This window comes from Triticum aestivum, chromosome 3A, assembly GCF_018294505.1.
Source record: "Triticum aestivum cultivar Chinese Spring chromosome 3A, IWGSC CS RefSeq v2.1, whole genome shotgun sequence".
NCBI lineage: Eukaryota > Viridiplantae > Streptophyta > Magnoliopsida > Poales > Poaceae > Triticum > Triticum aestivum.
The window spans coordinates 749,894,970-749,900,411 of NC_057800.1; the positions used below are offsets into that span (position 1 = coordinate 749,894,970).

Below are 5,442 nucleotides of genomic sequence, written 5' to 3' on the forward strand. Positions count from 1 at the left end.
GGGTTCTTCAAGAAGGCCAGCGATCTGGCGGTCCTGACCGGCGCCGAGGTGGCCGCCCTCGCCTTCTCGCCGGGCGGCAACATCTTCTCCTTCGGCCACCCTTCGATTGACTCCGTCGTGGAACGTTTCCTGGCGGGGCAGGGTGCGGGGGCTGGCGCGAGGGGGAAGGTCGCTGCCGACGACCGCTTGCTGGCGGGGGAGGGTGCTGGCGAGGGCGCGGGGGAGGGTGCTTGGGCCGGCGCGGCGGAGGGTGCTGCCGGCGAAGACAAGAAACTAGAGAAGCTGCACCAGGAATTCGCCGAGCTGGGCACGGAGCTGGTTGAGGCGAAGAAGCGGGCCGAGCGCACTGAGGAAGCCATGGCGAAGGAGCGCGCCGCGGGGGACCAGATAGCAGCTTGGTTCGGCCCCAACGTTGGTGACATTGGGGACGAGGACATGGCGGCCTTCTTTGCTGCGCTGATGCAGGTGAAGGAAGTCGTCTCCGACCGCGCCAACGATGTTCTCCTCGAGGCGATGCACCTCGACGTGAGCCGCATGGCGCAGGTGGCCGCGCCAACGATCTTCGGTGGCAGCACGTTCGAGTTTGGTAGCAGCAGCGGCACCGCCAACGACGGGATGGAGTTTCAGTTTCTGGTGCCTCCGCCACAGGAGCAGGGGTTCAAGGCCGGGATGGACATGCAGCAGATGGTGATGGCGGCGCTGCCTCCGTCTCAGGTGGTCGCCGCCGGGATGGATATGCAGCAGCAGACAGTGCCTTCGGCTCAGTGGGTCGACGCCGGGATCGATATTCAGCAGCAGGTTGTAATGGAGCTGCCTCCGTCTCAGGGGATCGCCGCCGGGATCAATATGCAGGTGCAGCAGCAGATTGTGATGGAGCTGCCTCCGGCTCAGGGGGTGGCCGCTGTGATGAATATGCAGGAGATGCCTCCGCCGCCGGGGTTCGCCGCGGGGATCGATATGGATCAGAGGCAGATGGCGATTCCTCAGCCGCCGGGATTCGACGATGACATGTGGATGGAGATACAGGAGTTGCTTATGGCGATGCCTCCCTCGCCGTAGCTCCCTGCCGGGATGGAAACGAACGCCGGCTTCCTGTGTCCATGTATTGTCGTCTAGTTACAGCTGGATGCAATCTTTAGTCAAATTTTATGTCGTTTCTTTTTTGTCAAATAATTAATGGCTAAATCTGTATTGTACCGTCGCTGGCTGCGGGCATTTAATGAAATACAGATATCCGAGCTGGCATCATTATACAAAGATCCATGTGCAAAATCTTTGGTGTTTGATTTTTTCCTTTCGTGGAACAGAATCTTAATTACATTAGGTTGATTTTATTCACAGACAATCATCCCTTAGACCATGCAAACGTTAGGCTCAACGTGACACCCCAGCATGCTTGAACATCTATATATATGCACTATAAGCACATTACGAAGATAAAAAAGACAATGCGAGAAAATCGTACATTAACTAGAAAATACTGGCCTTGATCTGGTGGCCCTTTCGAAATTTAAAAATCATGCCCGTTCAATCTATGTAACTAAAACATCTGGTGGATCTTAGACTCAACACATCTAACAGACTCTGAGTGGAGTACATCATGTCGATGCTCCAAAAAAAAAAACTAAAACATCATGTAACTTAAACATCTGGTGGGTCTCAAGCTCAACATATGACAAACACGTACGACTCTAACTAATACATCATGTCTCAAAGGAATGAAAATCTTCATGAAAAAAGGGAATAAAAATCATCGGACACTGCCGCTTGCTGCATGCAAATTCATTCCCTACATCCATGAGCCGTATTGAATCCGTTCATAGCAACCGTCTTACCGCACCGTGCACTTGCGACGGATACATGAATTATCGATCTGAATCCACATGTACGTACATATAATGTTACTACTGAATCCTAACAATGTTGATTTCTTTGGTTTTTTCCTCTTCCATCGTGAGTGAAAGAGAGCCATAGTTTCACCGTGGCAGTAGAGATGTACATCTTCTACCATGCCTTTGAATCAACAAGAAACAACGCTAACATTGTGAAGCTTAATTGAATCGCTGGAACAACCAGCAAGCCGAAAACAATATATGCACCATGAGATGAGGTTGACAGAGCGCTACACCAGGTGATATCACATAAGACGTCTCAGATTGGAAAATCCATACTGGAGTACCATTTGAGGTGCATGCCAAGCTGTACGAGTACCTGCGGGACGACTTCTTCCAATCAAACTCAGCTGAGGGAATTATCATCCACCACTAAAATGGCCCGATGAGGCCCTGACCCATCGACGGTCTGGCAAGCGGGCATTTGTCGTCATTAACACCTACAGCATGTATTTATACAGGAAAGTCGGGCCTACATATTCCACGGTATGTACATGTTATGAGCTGCAGCCTTGAAGAGAATACATGTGCAGGAATTGGCCAATATGTACTCAGAATTGCTGAGGAGGGATTTACTTCAATCAAGGTCAATGGTTTAAGACATACTAGGATGTAAACACGTCAAGAAATGAACCAATTAACAGTAATAAAATTGGATAAAATAAGACAGTAAGTTATACATACACTCTCCGTTTCATAATGTAGTGCATATAGACTTTTTGAAAAGTCAAACCTCACAAACCGTGAGCAATTTTGTGGAGAAAAACATTTACATCTAGAATGTCAAACATATATCAATAGATGTAGTTTCATATTTAATATATTTGGTATTGTAGATATAAATATTTTCTCTATAAACTTTGTTAAAGTTTGCAAAGTTTGACTTTTCTAAAAATCTACACGCAATACATCATCGAACAATAGAAATATTATTTCTATGATGGCTTTCTCTATTTTTATTTGATTAGTTTCACATAGTTTAAGAAGAGATCAAGGATCTTAGCTTTTGTGGTGGCACTGATATTTTTGTACAAGCGAGGACCAAAACCATCCAGACCGTGTTTAGCATTTGTGTTCATTGCCACAAAGCATTGAAGATTTCTTGTGCCATGAATGGGTCTGCTATGTGTCAAAGCTATGGTACGCGCTCCTGTTAGAGATCCATGAATAAAAAATTATATTTTCTTGTGTCAGAAGGTCATGGGAGAGAGGAGTAGTACTTAGTTATGATTTGTCTTTTAGGCTCATGAAGAAATAACTCCGTGCCATTTTTCATGATGGAGGAAATTTTACTATAAAAATTGTGTTGGGATGCTCGGCCATCTGATTTTAGAAGAAGAGGTTATTTCAAGGCTAGGATGGAAGTGGTTGTTAAGATGGAGAAGTTGTGGATCACACTTGTGGTTGGGGAGAAGTGAGAAGAAGAGAGAGAAACAAGAATGCCGCCAATTGAACCAGTAGTAGTTTCTGTCTCGCCAAAATCATTTTTCAGGACCAAGGCTCGGGATGAGGCCAACTTTTAATTATCAAAGGCATCAACTGTCCATCCATACAACCAACAATAAAATTTCCATTAAACTAACAAAGAAAGAAAGACCAATGGTGGAACAATACAGAAGCATAGCTTGCAACACAACCCAGTTTATAAGCACACAAGCTAATGGAAAATAAAGAACAACTTGAAGGTGCAGTCTCCTTTCTTGCTTGAACATTGAAACAGAAGACAGATACAACCGAATGAGTAGCCAACTCCCTTGAAAATAATATCGGTGATGCGGGCGCTTAAAAAAAGAAATTATTTCTGTCTATTCAAGGTCAACTATGCTCGAAAGGAGTCATCTAACATTGGTACGCATGGGAGGAGTAATGGAGATGGTCTCCAATGATATTTTCCCAGTCCTTTCGAGGTTATTTTTCAGTTTCTCAAACTTTCCAAAACAATTCCTTGAACACATTCAACTTTATTTTTAGGAGATGTTTCTAAATAAATAACACCGGCTTCCGCGCTTTTTCGTCCATTCATGTGAATACAATGTTCATGTATATCAAAACTTTTTAGGCTAAACCATATGTTAAAAAAATGTATCCACGATTTCCAAAAAATGAGGTTGGCCTCATTTTTCTGGTAACATTGAGAGAACACACTGAATGTATAATGAAATGCACCTGTACTTGTACTGCCTGAAAACACCACGTCAACCAGACCTCTCCTTTCGCTCGCTCCAAAATCGAGTTAAAGGCTCCCAAGATGCTCAAGCCCTACATCTGGAGTCCAACATCGTCATCCCTAGCGAGTCAAGTGCACATCCGGATCAATTGTATAGTGGAATCAGTTTCTTCTTTAGGGTAACCCAAACTCAGTACTTCAGTCGTTCTTATAATTTTTTTGCTAAAAATCCACTATTATATGCATGTTCTTGTATATTATACAAAAGAACAATTTATTTTGTAAATTTTCTATAATTTATTTCAATATTTATTTGCTCCTTTTCGTTTTCTTTCTTTCTTCATAAAGGGTATTGTTATTGTTTATTTCACTTTAGCCTTTATTACATTTTTAAGGGTAACAAGAATGCCTCTAATTCATTCTTTCTTAGGAAACTTAGTTTTTGCAAAAGTTCTACTATTATATCATTATTCTTGCCTATCATAAAAAGCACAATTTCTCTGTAAACTGTGCGCATTTTTTAGTATTTGTTTTTATTCTTTCTCACTTTCTTTCTTTTCAAATCACAATACAAATGCCACTAATTTATTCTTTCTTAGAAGACTTCATTATTTGCATTTGTTGTTTTTCTTTCTCTTTCTTTCTTCTTCAATGGTACTACTAGCACCACTAATTCATTTGTTCTTAGGAAACCTCCTTTTTGTGAAATTTTTACTGTTATATGTTTGTTCTTGTATATAATTTTATTGTTTTATTTATTCTTAAATAGTAGTACCAATGCCACTAATTTATTCTTTCTTCAAAACTTCATTATTTAGATTTGGTTGTAGTTTTTATTTTATTTTCTTTCTTCTTAAGGGATAATACCAATGCCGCTCATTTCCTTCTTATGAATATTCTTTTTACTTCATTTTTTTACCTTTTCTTTCTCCTTAACGGGTAATACCAATGCCACTAATTCATTACATCATAGATCACATCTTTTAGCAGAAATTCCAGTACTATACTTATGATTAAATATGATAAAAGTCTGCAATATCTGTGTAAATTTTGTGCATTTTGTGCGCTTCTTGTTTTTTAGTTCGTTTCTTCTTGAAGTGCTATTTTTCTATTTTCTTTGACTTTTTGTTTTTCCCGTTTAGCAATTGTTGCATGCATGTACTTGGAGTACTCCTATGCATGTATCATGAAAGACTCATTGTGGTGGACACACCCATGCGTGAGGTGAGATGTAACAAACATGCACTGCATTCCACATTCTGACGGGAGGTGGTGGCATAGCTGCAGCTAGTGCCAAAGGCATGAACCGTTCCTAGTCGCAGCAGAGATTATTAAAATATTACGTGTTTGAAAAGTTCAACCTGAATAAAAAACTAACTGATT

At 41.9% G+C, this 5,442-nt stretch overlaps 1 pseudogene; it reads left to right on the top strand.

Annotated features, from left to right (window-relative positions):
• LOC123057369 (uncharacterized) overlaps positions 1-1,116 on the top strand; it is a 7,921-nt pseudogene extending 6,805 nt beyond the window's left edge.
• The last annotated feature ends 4,326 nt before the right edge of the window (positions 1,117-5,442 follow it).